Source organism: Urocitellus parryii, chromosome 9, assembly GCF_045843805.1.
Source record: "Urocitellus parryii isolate mUroPar1 chromosome 9, mUroPar1.hap1, whole genome shotgun sequence".
NCBI classification, from domain to species: domain Eukaryota; kingdom Metazoa; phylum Chordata; class Mammalia; order Rodentia; family Sciuridae; genus Urocitellus; species Urocitellus parryii.
Genome location: NC_135539.1, coordinates 110,886,833 through 110,907,642, shown reverse-complemented (window position 1 = coordinate 110,907,642; position 20,810 = coordinate 110,886,833).

Here is a 20,810-nt window from a genome sequence, read left to right as displayed (position 1 = left end):
GCAGGTCCTCACGCCATGCAGTCTTTCCAGGAGGTGGCAATCAGATGTGGGCAATCCTCCATCAGGATGTGAGTGAGGATGGTAAGGAAGTGTGACAGAGGCTTGTTCCCCTCATGTTGCCAGAGACCCTTTGATACCAAGGAGACTCTGGGGTACGACTGGGATGGGCTTTGGAAGCCAGAGTGAGGATCTTTCCAGCAATGAATCAGACCAAGCAAGGAAGCAAGGAAACACGAGTGCTTTACCTGCAGCACTCTAGGAGAATGTGTTTTCAGAGTTGCAGCAATGAGGGTTATGTCTCAAATTAACTTTTATTTATGTCTTCCTTCATTTTCTTTGAGGGAGAAACATGTAACAAATTTGTTAGGGTAAGCAATAATTTTTGGAGGAAAGTAGGAAAGGATAAAGAAAATTTTTATCAGGAAAAGTTGATCAGAGAGGATGGGGATTGTTAGGGTAGCAGGCACAAATATCCATGAGAGACACATCTCTGAGTTCAAGCAAAGAAGATAGAGAGTGTCTGTCCGGCTGCTCTTCTGCCAGGCTCAGCAGGCAGAGTCACTTGAATAGAGGTTTTATATCTTTCTTTTTAAAGGATAACTTTTTTAAACCTTTATTTAATTTATTTATTTGTATGTGGTGCTGAGGAGTGAACCCAGGGCCTCACACGTGCAAGGCAAGCGCTCTGCCACTGAGCCACAACCCCAGCCCTTATGTCTTTTTTAACAAGGAACATCTTGGGTGCAGCAGGCTAGAATTGACCTTGGGTGCAGATGACTGGGTAACAACAGATTTTTGTATGTAGCGAACTTGCAGGGGAGGGAGGGGGCGTTTATGGGTCTTAAGTTTCTTTTTCTTGGCAGTTTATAAGTTTCGGTTCTGAGTTCCAGAACCAAAATGGAGTTACCATGTCTAGGGACCTAACAGGGACAACACTTACACAGAGTGTATATCTGGAGCATCGACCTCTGGAAGGGTCCCTGAGTCCTCAATATGAACCCCAAGTGGGGAGATCAATGAGGAAGCCCACAAGACCCCATGGGTAGCTACACAGTATGCAAAGCAGTCCTTCCTTGTACTAGTTGGAATGAGCTATATGTTTTAGTCAGCTTAATTGCTCCTGTGACTAAAAGACCCAAACAGCACAATTATAGAGGAAGAAAAGTTTATTAGAGGGCCCACAGTTTCAGAGGTCCCAATCCACAGACAACAGGCTCCATTTCTCAGGGCTCCAGGTGAGGCAGAACATCATGGTGGAAGGATGTAGTGGAGGGAAACAGCTCATATGATGATCAGAAAGAAGAGAGACAAAGAGACTCCACTTGCCAGACACAAATATATACCCCAAAGTCACACCCCAATTCTCTACCTCCTCCAGCCACATCCCACCTGTCTTCAGTTACCACTCAGTTAATCCCATCAGGTGATTAATTCACTGATTGTGTTAAGGCTGTCACAACCAATCATTTCTTCTCTGAAATTTCTTGCATTGTCTCACACATGAGCTTTTGAGGACACCTCACCTCCGAACAGTAACATTAATTTTACTATCACAGCAGAGAATTTGCAAATCTCTGGGATTTTAAAAATAAAGGCTTATTTCTCGTTAACACCACATGCCCATCTTGGACTGGGAGGGCATAGAGGTGGACTCTGCTCCGGAACCCACACAGAGGGAAACTCCGCTTCAGGGGGAAGACATATGACGTTCCTGTGTCAGTTCTATAAGACCCTTGCTATATGACCCTTGTAAATGCCGTCCACACTTTACTAGCAAAAGCAAAATGCTTTAGGAGAACTTTAAAGGAAAGGTAGAAGAACAGTCCCACTATGTGCCTAAAAGGAGAAGAATCAGAATCATTGGGAAACCACACTGAGTACCACAGTGGGACTACAGAATTTCCAGCAAAAGCTATGCAACTGTGTATCTTCATCTTTTAGGTTTCTTGTGAATGTCAATCAAGGGCAGTTTCTTGGCTGATTAGCACAGAAAACAGAGCCTATTATTGCAAACATAGATGTAGGAACAGAGGTGACTGAGTCAGTAGGATATAAGGACCAAGAGATGCAATTGGGAGGGCACAGCCTTACCTAGAGCCATTCAAACTAAGCTTATCTATAATAACAACAAGCTGAAGACAACCACATGTTAATCAATAGAGATTTAGTGATCAGATTTAACCTCTATTGATTTAAACCAATCATTGGTTTAAATATGATGTGCTTAGAGTGGGATTCATTCATTCATTCACTTGCTAAATGTTCATAGAGTACCTGCTATGTGTCAGGTACCAAGGATATAGCAGTGAGCATTAAAAGGCCACTAAAATCCTAGTTAGAGTAAGTTTTACTCTGTGTATGTATAAAATGTCAAAATACACTCTACTGTCATGCATAAACAAAAAAGAACAAAGAAAGTCACTAAAATGAAAAACAACAACCAAAAAGGATGATTCATGTTTGCATGTATTGGTGTGGAAAGATATCTAAAATGCCCAAGGTGAAAAAAGTTTGTGGCAGAACAGCATGTATCATATGATCCCATTTGTGTGAGAATTTTTTGGGAAATTCTTAGGAAGAGAAAGTATTAATTTGGAACTTGATGTTCTTATATGTTATTTGCAAACTAAGCATGTTTTGATATACAACATAGATAATAGGTAATATTATTCTATTTTATTTTTATCTTTATAACAATAATAGAAAAGATGACTACAAAATAATTTTAAAGAATAACAAAAATTATATTTGGCTGCTAAAGAAAGGACAGAGAAAAGGCGTCAGGTTAATGGACAAATGGGCTACAGAAGACAGAGGGAGGATGAGGAGAGGAGACTGGGGTGAGAAAAATAGTGAAAGATGTTCCTGATGAAGCCATAGGTGAAGAGATTCAGGGCTCAGTTGGGAGAAAATGACTTCAGATAGAAGGATTGGCATCTCTGACTTATGGGGAAGAAAAGGAAAAAGTGGGGGTGGATACTCTTTGGTTCTCTATCAGGTGTCTTTTATGTTGACATTTATGTTCTCTCGGAGGCAGGAGGGGAGGTCACCTTTCCAAAGAGAGAGAAGTGGAGAAGTCTGCATTTCAAGAAAGGTGAGGGTCCAGGTGGAATTAGTAGCCATAAATGTACTACTCTGCTTAATTTTATGTTTTCTTTTTCCCAGAACTCTGTTGGCATGGAATGATAGATTCCTGATGCATTTAAGGCTTGAGATTTTGCTAGATGACTAATGAATGGATAAAAGGTCAGGGAAGTTTAGGATATCTATCCAAAAGGTTGAAATGGTACACCATGGACTCAGCTAGAGAGGAAAGAAATGAAAAAAAAAATGTGGCTGAAGGATAATGGTATTGAAGAAAAAGTGTTCAATGGCAAGAGATGATTAAGAATGAAACAACTTGAGAGACAAAAGTTTGTGGTCAGAGAATCAGGTATCAGAATTTTACACACTTTACCCAGGAACAGTCCTGGGTAGGGACAAAGTCTAGGGAGGCCATTGCAGTAGAGAGAACATCAGAGCCCAGTGAGGAGGAGAATGTCACTGGAGGTGTGGGACTCAAGGGACTGACCCTCAGGCCATGGCTGGGGAAATTTCCTGACCTTGGCCCTGGTAGTTAGGAAGCCATGACAAGGGGCAGGGATGGATATAGAGTGGTGGCAGGGAAGGGGGTTGTATTTGGCAAGCATAATTTAGTTCTTCCTGAGTCCCTGGGCAGACTGCTATTTATTGTCATCCAAATCCCTGTGTGACATCTAATAATGATCCCTGCCTTAGCTGGTGCCTCCTGGGACCTAAAATTCTATCACTGACCTGACTGATCTTTGCCCCAGAGTGAGAGCTTAGATATTTTGCTGTAAATCTCTGCTTCTTTCAGGATGCCATTTGATAGATCTCGTTTATGGTCACTGTCTCTTCACTGCCCCTGGAAAATATAGTACCAAGAGAGGACCAAGCCTAGCCTCTCTAGAAGGAAGCAACCCTTGAGGGCTAATTAGCTGCTGTTCTGCTGGAGATATTTTCTATCTTATGCAGGCCCTACTTTGTTTAGCCTCCCAATTCTCCTTGTTGTCTACCCCCCCAGGGCTGCAGAATTTGCATGGGAGAGTCATCCAAAATAATTGCAAGGCTTATTGTACAATTTTTACCTTTTATGAGTAGTTTGGGTTCTTGGGATGACTGGGAGAGATGGAATTCTAATGTCTGACTTCACATGGAATATGGAAAAAATATGTTAATTCACATGAAACCCAACTTCCAGCTCCCAAGCACAGAATGGTGAACACTATCCACAGGCATGTGTAGCCTGAGGTCTTGGATAATGTTATCTTTTCTTATTTCAACTGTTCCAGCACTGGGGTCTTCTGGGAAACTGAGGCAGCATGAACCATCCCCCACCAAAAAAAAACTCCTGATCAATTTCAGAAAGATTTCAGACATGTCACTCAAAGTCATAGGTATGAATTTATTTTAATAGAAGGGAAAAGGGACACTCTCAAGGGAGAAAGTGGGTCCTCTCAAAGAGAGAGGGACAGCATGCCTCTCTTGCACTCCAGTTTTATTGGGGTCCCAGGGAAGTTTCCAGAGTTCTGCCAAGTTCCATCTCTTGACTTTTAACTGACAGTAGGATGACATCAGACTTTCAAGTCCCCACTGCCATGACAACTCTAGATCACTTTAGCCCATGCTAACCAGTTCTAATTGGAACTTGTACTTATAGATTTTATGGTTGGGGGACTTATCCTTATGTCTCTGAGCTCCAGGATCTTGGCTATATAACAGAAGTTCCCCTCCTGGAGGATAACTTGTGTTCTCCTTATTAGCATTTTGGAAACTGTATTTGTCCTGCAGATAACAGGTAATTTGCTGAAAAATGGAATATGCTCTGTCCACTTAAGCCAGGCAGGGCTGCAGATAAATTGCTATTTTAAAAGAGAAAGAGTGTGAGGTCAGCACAGTGGGCCTGTTTTATAGAATTATTCCCTTAAGAGATCAGTAGAATAGAGGAAAGGGACCAGGTGGAGGGAGGAGGAGAAGGAAGGGGGAAATACTGGGGAATGGCATTGGCCAAATTATATTATTATATTGTGTGTATTTACAAACATGTAACAACAAATCCCACCATTAGGTACAACTATAATGCACCAATAATAAGATGTGAAAATTTCTAATTAAAAAATAGAATACTTCCTTTAACCTCATGTTCCCCCTCTTTTCTCCTATAACCACCAAAGTGAAGAGAATTTTTGTAATTTTTTTTGAGAGAGAGAGAGAATATTTTTTAATATTTATTTTTCAGTTTTCGGTGGACACAACATCTTTATTTTATTTTATGTGGTGCTAAGGATCAAACCCAATGCCCCGAGCATGCCAGGTGAGCGCTCTACCGCTTGAGCCACATCTCCAGCCCCCGAGAATTTTGGTAATCTTGAATCTAACTGCTTCCCTGGAATTTATACAGGGAAATCAAAGCATTATGGTGAACTGCAAACTGAGCAAGGCCTATTGGGTTTCTGGTGTGCCATGACTGACAGCCTTGATTTCACCACCAATTATGACCGTTTAGCCAGGCTAGGAATGCACGCACCAGGTCTGCTGAAGTGTCCCAGGAAAAGTACTACACTAGCTTTCATAATAAGGCAAGTCCCCTCAAGCTTATAATACCAGTTTAGGGAAACAGACTCAAGAGATGCCCTGGCAGCTACAGTATTTGACCACAGTTTACTATTCAGCTTTATCATTTGAAAGTCAAATAGCTCCAAACTTTCTGCAAAGCAATCTCTGACCTCCTGATTACCACAACTCTCAGACTAGCAATGTTGGTAAAGTGCAAAAAGAATGTCATTTAGATCCATAGTCATTAGTGAACATGGATTTTTAAAATATAAGTAAGTATTCTAGATGTATCTCAGGGTGGAAAGTCTCTTTATCTGCATTATATGAGGATTCTATCATTCAGTTGAAGAAAAAAATATTATATGTGTATTGTTATAATATATCCTATATATGTACTATTGTGATTAATGACTATTAAAGACATTGATTGTATGTACAATGAAAAATATTTTAAATATTTGAATAAATAGGGAAATAGTTGGACAGTTAATGTAAGTATTAAGAATGCATTATTCAGATACATTAGAGAAAACAAAAATTTTCAGCCAACAAGCATCTAATAAAATTAAATAATTATCCAATACAGAATAATGGGTTAGACTATATCAAAGTGATAACTTTTCTATATTTGTCTAATAAACTGGCACACATTGTATTAAAGGTAATGAACTTTAATATCTCTGTTGAGTCATATTATATTATTTTATTTAGGCCACTATACTTTTAAGAAAAGGTTCCATAGGAACTCACCAAAGCAGAATGAGCAGCAGAATGTCAATATTCTCACCTCACAATTTGACAAAGAAGAAAAACTTCCAAATTATATATAGCATTCATGATAAATTGTCATCAGTATGAATACAATAAATTATTATCAGATGTATGAAGGAAAGAAGAAATTGTAAAGAACAAATGAAATATTCCCCAACTACCTTATTCTTCCTCTGCCCTTGATTGATTAAAAGCTAGATCTGTGTCAAGAATAAGCAGGAGAGTAACCATCTGAGTAATCAGGCGACTGCGAGTTTAGTAATTCCTGTACCTGCAGGAGAATACTAAATACTACAAATGGGATACTGAATTTTCATAATATACTTGCACTAATTATTAAACTGCTTAGAGTAAAATTTCTGTTTTTCCAAGTTCATTTCATGATACTAACAGCAAGCTTTGGGCACCTCTTTGCATAAATATACTTTAATATTTGGCCTTAAGGTATTAGGCCAAAGTGAATATTTGATTTTACCCTGTAAGTACACTTTTCAAAATGGTACTCTTCTAACTTAAACTAAACTTCAAGCTTTTCCAGGCATAGGTCATTGTGTGTGTGTGTGTGTGTGTGTGTGTGTGTGTGTGTGTATACATACACATATATATATATATATTTATACACACACTCATATATGTATATATATATATATATATATATCTTTGATGGGCTTTATTTTTATTTATTTTTATGTGGTGCTGAGGATTGAACCCAGTGTCTCATACTTGCTAGGTAAGCACTCTACCACTGAGCCACAACCCCAGCCTAGGCATAGGTCATTCTACCTCCAGGGCCACCTTGTCACTTGCATAGCTTCTCCTCCCATGGCTCAGAATTTACATCAAGTTTCCTTTTGTTAAAATCTTGCATTTATTGTACATGTTGAAGAGGTATCCTATTATGTTTTGCTGCACATACACATAGTGAAATAATTACTGTAGTCAAACAGATCTACTTACCCCTCATCTTCCATAGTTACTTTTCTCTGTGAGCAGTGAGGGCACTTAAATCTACTCTCTTAGCAAATGTTCAGTATACAACAAGATATTAACTATAGTCTTCATACTATACATTTAATCTCTAGACTTATTATCTGACCTAACTGCAAATTTGTGCCCTTTGACCTACTTCTCCCCAATACCTCCCTCTCCCACCCCTAGTAACTTCTGTTCTGTTCTGTTTCTATTTAAAACTCCTAAAGGAAAACAGGGAAAAGCTCCTTGAGGTTGGCCTTGGCAATGAACTTTTGGATATCACATCAAAGATTCAGGCAACAAAAACAAAAATAGCAAAGTGTGACTAAATCAAACTAAAAGGTTTCTGCACAGAAATAATCCACAGAAGAAAAAAAGCAGCCTCATCTGGGGGAAGAGATTTGCAAACCACATTTCTGATAAAGGGCTTACACTTGAATTATATAAGGAATGCTTGTAACTCAACAGTGAAAATTTTTTAAAAATCCAATTAAAAGATGAGTAATGGAATTGAATAGACATTTCTCCAAATAAGAGAGACAAATGGAAACAGCATCACTAATCAGGAAAGTGTAAATCCAAAACCCACCTTATCCCTGTTAGGATGAATGTCATCAAAAAGGCAAGAGTATGAAGAAAAGGGACCCCATATACTCTGTTGGTGGCAATGGAAATTGTCACATGAAAACTGTATGATGATTTCTCAAGAAATTAGAAAAAAAATTAGAACTACCATTTGACCAGTCAATCCCTACACTGAAATATACATCCAAAGGAATTGCAATCTGAACCTTGTAGAGATGTCTTCATTCCCACATTTATCGCAATATTATTCATAATACTTGAGATATGGAATCAGCTTATTTATCAAGGAATGGACGGATAAAGAATTCATGCTGTATAGACAATGGAATACTGTTCAGTATTGAAAAATAGATCCAGCCATTTTCAACAGCACAGGTGAACCTAGAGAGCATTACATTCAGTGAAACAAGCCAGATACAGAAAGACAAATATTGTGTGATCTTACTTATATGTGGAATGTAAAACACAAAGATCCCCTTTAAAAACCACCTTCACTGTTCTCTGTATCTGTCCACGAAATAATCACACAAAATGAAGCAAATTAACTCTGGAATAATTCCTCACTGCTGCCCACTGTGCAAGCCACAACAGTTAGGGTCCACTTGCCAGCAAAAGTGTTTTCTCTACATCATCTTTATCCTCTCCCACAGAAAACATGGATTTTATATACAGAAGTGTTTTCATCCTTCCCATCTCACCAAACTAGTGAATAGCACTCAAACCACCACTTCTTTAAAACCTAACAGAACTTTCTGAAAAACCATCAGAATATTTACCAAAAGGTCAGAAAATAATATAAAACACATTCGTTTATCCACTGAGAACTGGAGGGGAGGAACCAGTTAGAAGGCTCACAGACTCTTCTGTTCATACATAGGCAGACTGCAACTCTGGGAAACCCAGAGAGTTCACTCTGCATCTGTTCTTATAACACACTGAAACCAGAGTACAGCAAGCAAGACACTCACCTGGGGCATAATACTTAAAGGGGGAATCCAAATTTCAGTAATGAAGATAATATTTTAAAGCAGTATTTTGGGGGGAGGGGCGGTATTGGGGATTGAACTCCGGGACACTCCACCACTGAGCCACATCCCCAGCCCTATTTTGTATTTTATATAGAGACAGGGTCTCACCTAGTTGCTTAGCACCTTGCTTTCACTGAAACTGGCTTTGAACCTGCAATCCTCCTGCCTCAGCCTCTGGAGCCACTGGGATTACAGGTGTGCACCACCGCGCCCGGTTAATGCAGTATTTTTAAAAATTAAATCATTGGCAAAAAGTCATAATGAATGCCTCTATAAGAAAAGTGCAAAGTAAACCCTCCCATTATTCTCCTATAACACCTTGGTTTTCCCTTCATAGCTCTTATGATTTATATGTATTCATTTCTCTATACTTTTATGTGTCTCCAACCTCAGCCTGCACCAGCAGAATATAAGCTCCACTAGTGCAGACACGGATTTCTTGTCCCTCCGAGATCCAGCCCACAACACGGGTCATTTTTCTCATTCCTAAAAGTGAAAGTACAAGCAGACCACACTCATTCTCTAAGTAATTCAAAATAATAAACACTAGCTAGTATTTAAAAAGATGAAGAGAACAAATGCTCAGGATATGTCATCATCTAGAAGAAATGAATCCACCCCCCTTTGTCTCCATGGAGATTTCTGGGTGATATGAACCTGTGCTGCTGGACATGGGACACTAGCCAGATGACAAACCCTTTTATTTGGCAGTGAGAATTCTGAAACCATATCAACACTATGGAACACTGTTGCTGGGGACAAGTGATTTAAAGTATTATCTAAACTTAAACATGCCAAATATACTTCCAAAGATATTCCCTGGTTTGGAAAATAACACCAATAAAAATAAATACATCTTAATAAAATCTAAAGAGAGAACCCAAACATTGTAGAAACAGGAAATCCTTTTTGGAACATGAAAGCCAGAAATAGAAGATCTCCTAAAAGTATTTCAAACAATATTTGATAACTACACCCATAAAAGTGACCACTACCCTTTATGAACATGACTGATGAAAATAAAATGAAAGATAATTCCAAATATATTAGTACATTTCAGTGTGATGTTCTGCATTCAGACTCTGTGATCTGTTGTTAATACAATCCCTGGTTTCCCCACCTACTTGCTGTGCATCCTGATCCCTTTGTGTCTCCATCTCCTTATTCATAAAATGAGGATTTAAAAATATTATCTAGTTCATAAGATTGTGGCTAGTCATGAAACAAACATTTATTGACTACCTATTATTACATGTTTCTATAGTGAGGTGTGAGAAAAAAAAAGACAAAGGTTGTTTCCTGGTAGAATTTATATCCTGGAATGAACAGAAGACACCATTAAAAGTAAGCGGTATATTATATTAGAAGGTGCAAATTGCCTTAAAAAGAAGAAAAGGTCTAGCAGGTTAAGAAGCAATGGGAAATGGCAGGAGTTTGTGAGAGTGTGATTTTTAAAAAATGGTAAGAGTAGAACTAAACAGTGTTTGGATTAAGCAGGATAACAAATATGATGTACTTCAGACACACATAAATAATAACTATTGGCTATGATGATGATGGTGAGAATGTAAGGGATATTAATCTTATAAATTGTAACAATATTCTGACATATATTTCTGTTATTAGAAGTTAAATTCTCTCCCACTTTCTAAATAAAAATACTAAATAAACTAAATGACCAAATATGCTATTGCCATAAATAAGTATCGGACCACAATTTATATAACAACTTAAGGTGGCACCAGTTATTCAATCCCCCACATATCTCATTTTGGACCAGTATGCTCAGAGACCTGATGGCTCTATGACAGTTCTAATCACTACTCCAGCCAGATCGCATACCTAATGCAGGAGAAAGGAGGTACAGCAGCTGGCTGGCCCCAAATGTGTGTCAGTCTTGCCAGTTATAGTGGATGTTTGTTGTGGCATGACTCACACAGTAGCAAATAGCTAATACGTTCAAAAAAGTGATAGGCTGCCTTCCCTGATATATCTCTGGATATGCAGAGATATGTCCACAGCTCTGGAAGGGGGTGGACAGAGTCAGCTTCCCCACAAGAGACAGGGATAAGACAAGAAAGGGTGTCCTGTCTGCCTGCGGATGTGTAGGTAGTGAGGCAAGGCTAGAGATGTGAAACTGGGCAGTAAGAGGCATTCAGAGGATAGAGTTGAACAGACGCCATCATAGACTGTCTACGTGTGTGAGAGGTTTGGAATTCGCCCTATAGTTTCCTGGAAGTCATTAAACAACTTAAAAGGGAGGAAACAGTAAATCGGATATACAATTTAGAAAGATTTTTCTTCCAAGTCCTGCCTAAAGGATGGATTCTTTGAGATAGGACAAGAAGAAGAAAATTAGCTACAAAATTTTTATAACCGTTATGTAAAAATGTACAATAAATTAGAATAAAATATATAAAAATAGTTATATGAAAGAATCGATGAAGCCAGGTACCTGGCACACACCTGTAAGCCCAGCTACTTGGGAGGCTGAGGCAGGAGGATCATAAATTGGAGACCAGCCTGGGCAATTTAGTAAGACCTTGCCTCAAAATAAAAAAAATAAAAAGGGATGGGAATGAACCTGAGTGATAGAGCAGCCCTGGGTTCAATCCAGGGGGAAAAGAAAGAAAATAAAAAAGAAAGACCTAAAGAAAAGAAAGGATTGATTCTGGTTATTCTAATAACTAGAATTTTATTAAAATAAACACAAATTATAAACAAACTCAGTAACTCTCTAAATTGTGGGTTAAGCGACGGGGAAAGAGGATTTAAAGGAACAACAAAAAAAGAAGGACTTCAACTCTTCCTGAAAATGTCTCATTATCAGAATAGACACCTCATTAAGGAGTGGATTAACAGGTCAGTTCCAGAAACAGACACAGAACTGAAAAAAAAAAAAAAAACTAAAAAGAACAGCATACTGCAGGGACATAGCCACATCAATGTTTATAGCAGCACAATTCACAATAACTAAACTGTGGAGCCAATCTAGATGCCCTTCAGTAGATGAATGGATAAAAAAAAAAAAACGTGGCATATACACACAATGGAATTTTACTCAGCAATAAAAGAGAATAAAATTGTGGCATTTTCAGGTAAATGGATGATACTGGAGAAGATAATGCTAAGTGAAGTTAGCCAATCCCCAAAAAACCAAATGCTGAATGTTTTCTCTGATACAAGGAGGCTGACTCATAGTGAGGTAGGGAGGGGGAGCATGGGAGGAATAGATGAATTATAGATAGGGAAGAGGGGTGGGAGGGAAAGGGAGGGGGCAGGGGATTAGCAAGGAGGGTGGAATGTGATGGACATCGTTATCCAAAGTACATGTGTGAAGACACGAATTGGTTGTCAACCTACTTTATATACAAACAGAGATATGAAAAATTGTGGTATATATGTGCAATAAGAATTGTGATCCAAAAAAAGTACATGTATAAAGACATGAATTGGCGTGAACACACTTTATATACAAAGATATGAAAAATTGTTCTCTACGTATGTAATAAGAATTGTAATGCATTCCGCTGTCATGCATTTAAAAAAAATAAAATCAATTAAATAGAAAAAAATAATTTTAAAGGAAGAAGAAAAATAGGATGATATAGAAGTTAGAGTTAGGGTCAAACACAACCTACTTTGGGTTGTGGAATGTTTTAAAGTCAAGGAAAGGCAGTTGATAGTTGGTAATAGTGGAGGGACAAGGAAGTCAAAGAAAGGAAATAAGAGGGGGCGCATTTTGTGAGCTAAGAGTGAGGCCCTGGGGCATGGCCACAGACCGAAATAACCCCAGGAAAATCCGGGGCATCTGCCTGTCAGGTGAGATGGCCCAAGCAGGGCCCAGGGCAGCTTGTGGCTGAACTATAGCCAGAAGTCATGAAGTGGCTGCTGGGGGAAGGATCTTTGGATTTCAACAGATGACTCCAGAAAACCCAGCAACCTTTTGTCTTGAGAAAGGCATGAACTACCGGGAAAAGAAAAGAGAAAAAAAAACAAAAAAAACAGGGGATTTATGTTACAATCCTGGGGGGGGGGGAATGATCAATCATATATTTTCTTGCCATTGCCTGGGCTCTGTCTCCATGAAAGCTGTTTATCTCAGAACCTTCTTACCGAGGTCCCAACCCTCCCTTATAAGGGATCCTATGATTCAGCAGTCAGAACAGAGGAGAGGAGACACCCTGGAACTAAGGGCGGTTTCCCTGATCTTGTTTTCCTTGGCTCTTCCCTATTTTAGACACTGACCACCACCTAATAGTGCTGCCTCTGGTGTCCCTCTTGGGTGGCCTCTACTACACGGCTGCCCTGGTCCCAGCAGCCACAGTTCCCACCCTGCTGGAGGCTTCTGTTCCATACATTTGCTTAGCAATCCCCTCCAGTGAGATCCCCAGTTCTCTGCAGTCCCAGGGGATGAACATTTCCTTCTTTACAAAGTGTCACATCCTTTAAATCCAGTTTAGGTAATCCAAACACTCAGTGGTCATCTCTCTTTTGATCCCTAAAAAGTTGCTTTGCTTTTTAAAAAGATCCAGCTCCTTCTATCTAGGAATCAAATTCCCCTAGAGAATGAGTGTAAGTGAGGGATATTAGTTTTAAACCATCCTGAGACACAACTTGAGCAAAGTCAAGGGCAGCCATCATCTTCCTGTGTAGGATTTAAACACAGGCCTCTGGGAAACTTACTCTCAGTTGCAATCACTAACATTTACTCTAAGGGACTAAATGGTCTGTCTTGATGTCCCAGAGTCCAACCAAAATACATAAATCATATCACACTATACCTTTTGATTTTTAAGCAACAACAAAACTCTAGTGGGAAATGGATGTTAATTGGATGTTAAAGTATGGTAGGTGCTATAAAAATTAAGCCCTTATATTTCAAAGGCATAATGCGATGGGGGTTGACTTTCTTTTGTAAAGTCTGAAATGGTTGTTCCTGATCAGTTAGTTCTCTTCCAGGCAGTGATTTGAACCCTCAGGTTCCTGTTCTTGTGTTTCCACTGTTTTCAGCACACGACATTCAAAGTCACAGTATTTATCTTCATAGGGCCAGAAAGGGAAAGAGTGGATATAGAGAAGGTTGAGCTATTTCTTACCACCTCTCCTTGGACGTAGCACCCCTCATCTATCCTCCTGTTCACTTTTCTGTGAAGCTCTCAGAGCTGTTGTTTCATAGCTCTAGACGCTTTCTAAAGATGGAATGACAGGCCTTTGATGGGCAGCTCTCTCTCTCTGCAGAACATCTAGTGAGTCAGAATTTTGTGAGGAACTTTTCTCAGGAGTAGAGTAGTCTGGGCCCAAGTGCAGAGAATATAGATTCACACTAGGGTGATCCTATGGCAGATGGTGGGTAGAACTGCCTATTGGGAAATTTCATAGGCATCTCAATTTAACATGTTCCCAAAGGAGCCCTTTGTCTTCTGTCTGCCATGTCCAGCCTGTACCCACCAATTCTCTCTTCTCCCTGTCATGACCATGTTCATAAGTAGCATCATCAACTACCATAGTCCAACTACCGATAGCACCATCAACTACCCATACTAAGAATCCTGGGGACCAGTTTTGATTTCTTCTTCTCTTTTGGATTCTCAATTTACTCTATTCTCAAATATTGTTGATTCTGCTTCCAAAATACATTTGCAATACCCCCACTTCTCCTTCTCTCCTGCCATTTCTCCATTCTGAGCCACAATCATCTCTGATCTACAATAGCCTCCCAGTAGTTCTCCCTTCTACTCTTGTCCCCTTTCATTTATTCTATACAGAACAGACCAGGAGATTTTTCTAAAATGTAAATTTTATCACATTAATCTGCTGCTTGAAATCCCAAGTAACCTTCCCTTGGGTCTAGAACAAATTCTAAACCTCATAGCATGGACTCTTGGATTTCATAGGCTCAGAATCCTCTCCAACCTTCCAACCTTATCCAGAGCCTCTTTCATGCTTGCTCCTATCACAATGGCTTCTTCTGTCTGCAAGGACTCCTAGCTATTTCCTATCATAGGCCCTGCACATAGCCTTTTGATCCTGCCTTGTAGTCATTTACCTTTCATTATTTGGATAATTCTCTATTTTTAAAAAAACAACAACTGAATACTACCTACCCATCCCTCACAAAAAGCTTAGATGCCACTTCCTCAGAATACTTCATGACTCTCTCAGTCTAAAGTGGATCCCCCATTATTCTCTCCTTAGAAAGCATCTAGAGCTATAGATCTTCATTTACAATTAGGTATTTCTTATAATTTTATACTCATTTGTACATTACTTGTTTAATATGTCTCGTTACTTAAGCTGTAAATTTCAGGAAGGCAGAGATCACGTCTGTTTTCTTCCTGAGCCAGAACCCATCTCTTAGCACATTACCTGGTACATAGTGAGTGCTCAAAATTTTCCTGTCTAAAGAATGAATGGATGTGTGGATAACAGGGAAATATTGGAAAACGTGAAGTTGGAGTTAATAGGCAACTGTGTAACTATGAAAGCTTGAGTGGAAAAATTGATTAAGCCATTGGAGATCCAGATAATAGGCAAAAGCTGGTTCATGGTTGTGGGAATTGGTTCAGGAGGCATCTCCTGCATGTACAAAGATAAAAAGAAATGAGGGGCCGGCTCAAGAGGGAATATGGAAGTGGAGTTTCAGGGATTTGAGAGATTGGGTTCAGTGGAGATGTGCTGCTGAGAAATGCAGAGCAGAGGAGGATCAAGTAAGTTGAGAAACAGGAATTTGACATAAAGGTATGGAGGAGGTCCCCAGGGTAAACGCACACACAAAGTGCTTTCTAAAGTTATTCCATGAAACAAATAACAACAGCAGGAATCTGGATGGAGAAAAAGATGGGAGAGGAAATGTCAATGCTAAACATCATCCAGATCATGGATTTATAGTCAATAGATCAGTAAATGTCGGGCTCAAGGGTTGGAGGGAGTTTTAGGAAGAACCGGGCTGAGAGGCAGAAGAAGATGTCAGTTTCCCCTGCACCAGGAAACAAGTGGGAGCAAGAGGCAGGGATTTCCCAAGAGGTCAGCCGGGCATGAAGCACCAAGATACCGGGTTCCTGTCTTGTCTGTAAGATAAGAGGGAATAAAAGCCAAATGTTTGACCCGGGTGTGGTCCTGCCAGCAAACCAGGCAGAGAGCAGAGTTGGAGTCCCTCAGATTCTCATGAAGGGAAAGCAGGGAGATACTTTCAGTTGGTTGTTTGGGGTCTTGTCCTTCAGGCTGTAGGAGTCGTGAACAGGGAGGAAGGGAACCGAAGGCTTGAGCAGTAAGTAGTCTGGGAGCAAAGCCCAGAACAAAGGCAGATAAGAGGCAATTGGAACAAAGCCTGCTGATTCCAGGAGTTTCAGGTGGGTGGCAGGGAAGTGACAATTTGATGGATTTGCCCACGTAGGTGTAGCTTTTTCCAAATATACACTCCTCTCATTTGATTAGATATTTGGCTAGGCAACACATGTTTTCTAGGAGTGTTCCTTTTTTCAGTGAATAGAAAATACTTTGTTCTTGTCTGAACTCATATTCATGAACTCTGCAGGGTCAACAGATCAGAAGACCATATCCTGCTTTTCCCTGTTGGGTCAACAGGCCAGGGGACCACATCCTGCTTTTCTCAGCTTTAGAGGTTCACCAGAGAACCATGCGCATTCACCTTGGTTCTTAAGGAGGACCAAGCTCTTGTCATGCTCCTTTTCCAGCCTGTTAGCTTCCTGACATTTGTCATGCAGTTGGAATGACTGAACTTAGAATGACAAAGATATCCACACTCAGGTATGACCAAATTGTTCGATCCTCTGTCTTAGTACCTTGAGTCTGGCCATTGCAAGCCCAGTTTCCCCAGGACTCATCTAACATTATCAAACAAATTCAGGGCTCTGTGTAAGTTTGGGCATGCTGATCTCAGAGATCAAAGGAAAAAAATCTTGAGGGGTGGAAATCTTAAACAAATAAATCAGTGGGAATCATTTTATATGAAAATTACAGTAGTGGAAAAGTCATCAAGCCTCTTTGCTTTAATCAACCCTCTAATGACATCAGTTCACCGATGAGTTTCTGGGAAAGGAAAAGCTAGGTAATTCCCAATGTTAATTTGCAGGCAAGGGACAGCTTATCCTGTTTAAAACAGGGCCAGGTACAGATCTGGAGCTGTAGCTATCTCCTCACTCACTCTCACTATATAAACATGGAAATGTTATGTAATCAATCATTTATGATATTGAACCTCTACAGAATGAAGGTATTTTCTGCTGTATGGGGTTTAGAGGAATCTCACCTGAAGAGTAGGATCATCCTTAGCATCAATCGCTTGGCTAAAATACATATTTCTCCAGGCAGAATGTAGAAGGAGGTCCTGCTGGTGCTAGCTGGGGATGGAGAGGAGGCCCTCTTGGTTGCAGGAACTTTTGTGTCTTCTCACCTTGACCTTAATGTGGTCAAGATGTCTAGGAGTTGAATTGTCAGGATGTTGAGCTGATTCCTTCTTTAGGAAACTGAACCAGAATTTTGGAAGTAAGAACACAGGTAGAAAGCTGTACATTCATGTCAGCCATTTAAGATGACGTAAAACCATCACAGAGGTAGTGTACGATAGGCCAAGGTATATAGCAGCATGCATCAAATCAGAAAATTATGGTTTATATGCAAGATTTTTCTCTTTGTTTTGCTTGGTGTTTAGATAAACTATTCTGAAAGTTCTGATCTGGTTTAGCTATGCTAAGGGGGAGGAAACAAAGAGATGAGTTGGTGTTCACACTTTGGCTAAAATTAAAGGACGCAGATTTCAATGAGGGGTCAATATAGGATGGTAAAATAATCAAGCCTCAAGCAGAAGGTGGATGGCAGGAGGGAGAGAGGCAAGCCTGGATGTTGGGCTCCATTTGAAGATTCTTTTACAAAATAAAATCCCAGTGGTGGGGCATTTCCTTTTACCAGAGGTCTGATTTTCCCTTTCCAGCCAAAAATCCTGGTCTCAGGACTGAGGCTCGTTGCTGACCATTAGCTGTTTTCATCCCAGAATCTTAGATCACCAAACAGCTGGGTGAGAGGACCTCTCCCTTTTAAAATAAAGCAGCCCTGAGTGATTTGGGCCTCAATATTTGCCCTCTTATTTCTTCAAGAAATGAGAACTGGCCTCATAAATACTCACCGTCTATAGTCATTTACTGTCAAATAAGAACAGTATTATTGTGCATCTGGAATGGGCTAATGCTTGAATTTCTGCCATTAATAATATATTTGTGTTAATCATCACTCTTTTTCTGCATCATCTTTAAAATTATTTTTCCTCATGGGGAAACTTATCAAGTCACATTTGTTTCTAGAAACAAAATGCTTTTTTTTTTTTTTTTGAAGTCAGGAATAGTATTAAATAATTGGTCAATTTATGGTGGAGAAAGCAATGGGGGTTTGTAAGAGACGCTTAGGACAAACTTGACCTAGTCCTGTCTACCTGGAACTGGTCATGGTTGAGTTGTTTTTTTTTTTTTACTAGATTTTTTTTTTCAGTTTATAAAGGAGAATGACCTTTAGGACTACAATCAGAATGACATAGGAACAGTATCATTTAACAATCTTTCCATGCCAAGTTTTATCATAATTCATGATACTTCATTGTATTATCTGTTTTGCTTTGTTTTCAATGTCATGTGAAGTTGGGAAATTTCCCCCTGAAGGTTGTTGGCAGGTTGCAGAATGAGGGTGTCAGGAGCCAGCAGTGTTTCTTGCCGAGGCCAGGACTGGTCCACTCTCCCTAGGCAACACCTGCTTGATCTTACTACAGTGAGTCTTGTGGAGATTAAAACCCAGAAAGAAACAACAACAAAAAACAGTTAACGAGTTGGATTCTGGAGGTAAACTGTGGAGGGACTTGGTTTAGTCTGATGGGACTGACAGAGGAGAAGGGAGGAAAAGTTGTTCATTAATTAAACCAGCATTTAATGAATGCTTATTATGGGCTTATTGAAGCAGGTGTCACCACGACATAAATAAAAAGCTAAAACAAGGCCTCCACCCTCTAACAACCAGAACAATTTGGAAAGACAAGACATCAATAACAGAATAACAAAGTGGACAATTAGAACTTTTTGGTTAAATGTCAGTGCAGTGCATTGGGCCAGCTTGGGACCAGGAGAGACCATTTTAGATATAAGGCTGCATGTGGAGAAGGTAGAATTTTGTCATTGAATCTTAAACTTAATAATTGCCTCTTCCCCATAGGTGTGCCAAAGAATTTTGAATATAGCAACTTTTTGAGCCCCCTTCCCATTAATTCTACTATAGAAAGAACAGAAGCCTCATGGCCCTCCTGTGGCTATTGAGGGTCAATGGGATTGGAGGACGAATATTACTCCTAACTGATATGATTATTTTACCTTTACTGAGTTCTACGAATGCTCATGTCAGAGAGAAATATTTTTGTGTGTTTTTAGGAGTGTTTAGATAGAACACAGCAAAAATCTGTCTTTGTGACTGGGATTGTGATTAGATCCAGCTGCAGATTTCCCATCTCAGCTTCGTCCAGCTATGCATTGAGCTCAGCCAAAGGCATTTTGTGGTGTCTCTTCCCATAGCTGGGAGTGAACACCAGACACTTCTCTCCATTCCTCAGTTTTTCCCATGTGAAACTGCACGGACTTGAGCCTGCCAAAAGAATGCTTTCCAGATGTTTCGAATAAATATGCAGAAAAGGAACACATCAACGTCTTGAGATTTCAAAGTGTAGAGGGCCCAAGAAATGGGAATTCTAAGGGTATAAAGGATGAAAATAAAATACGAAAGACAGAGAACAATGGCTGACAGAATGCCTGTGAACTTTCCCTTTCCCCTAGAACAGCAATTACTATATGGGAGGCAACGGTCTCAGTAGTAACTCAGTTCTTAGCTGTGCACCTGTCTTTTATCTTCCCATGTTGCCTTCTCTGTAGTTATAAGAAATGCATGTAGGAGTCTGAGTTATTCACATGTGTGTAATAAGTATCCAGCAGGACCATTTTATAAGCACTTTCCCTTAAGCAACAGTAGACCCTGTGCCTCTCTCTCCACTTTCACCAGCAACTTCCATTGCCTTTCTGTAATACTGTCGGCAAACCCCAGAGATGAAAGTCTGCCCGCATCAACTGAGCTACTGTGAGATGCCTGGTTTAAAGGGCATGGCTGCAAATTGGTGCAAGCACTCTGGAAAGCAGTATGGAGATTCCTCAGAAAACTTGGATAGAACCACCAGTTGACCCGGTTATCCCACTCCTCGGTTTGTATCCAAAGGACTTAAAATCAGCACACTATAGTGACATAGCCACATAAATGTTTATAGCAGCTCAACTCACAATAGCTAAACTATAAAACCAGCCTCGGTGCCCTTCAATAGATAATGGATAAAGAAAATGTGGTATATGTACACAATGGAATATTACTCAGCCTCAAAGAGAATTGAAATTACGGCATTTGCCAGTAAATGGATGGAACTAGAGAATATCATTGTAAGTAAACCAAACCAATCCCAGAAAACCAAAGGCTGAATGTTCTCTCTGATATGTAGATGCTAACTCACAATAAGGGGGTGGGATAGGGAAGAATAGAAGTAGTTTGGATTAGACAAAGGAGAATGAAGGGAAGGGAGGGGTAATGGGAATAGGAAAGATAGCAGAATGAATTGGACATACTTTCCTATGTTCATATACGAATACACAACCAGTGTAATTCCCCATCATGGACAACCAGAATGGGAAATTGTACTCCATGTAGGTATAATATGTCAAAATACATGTAAAACCAAAAAGAAAAAAATTTTAAAAATCTCACACAGTAAATAAATAAATAAATAAATAAATAAACAAATGGGCA